The following is a 442-nucleotide window of genomic DNA, read 5'->3' on the forward strand; positions in this document are numbered from 1 at the left end:
ATCCACGCATGTGCACAGTGTTTTAAAATCTATTTTTAAGATAGAAATTCTTGTTCTACTTACATTATTTTTGGACACCCACTTTATAAGTAGACTGTCTTACCTCCTGCATCATCTAACTGAATGTTGCATGTAACTTAATGCAGAGTCCAACGTCGCAATTCATGCACTTTGTCCGTAATTAACTGTTTTCCATGCGAAGCGCACACACGCAAATATCAGTCTCGTATTAGCAGGAAGTAGGTCAGTGATGGCGAGTGGTCTCATGTATTCGTAACGCTTATAAAACATCTCAATTTCAACTATGCACCATGGCCCCTTTTCACATTGAAAAAGCCGAAATTGAGAGGCCGCTCGTAAATCACACCATTCAGACTGCAGTACATAAGACTGAAAGCAGTCTGCATCTAACTGAATTTTTCATGTAACTGAATGCAGAGTC

This window comes from Cryptotermes secundus, unplaced genomic scaffold, assembly GCF_002891405.2.
Source record: "Cryptotermes secundus unplaced genomic scaffold, Csec_1.0 scaffold1743, whole genome shotgun sequence".
Taxonomy (NCBI): Eukaryota; Metazoa; Arthropoda; class Insecta; order Blattodea; family Kalotermitidae; genus Cryptotermes; species Cryptotermes secundus.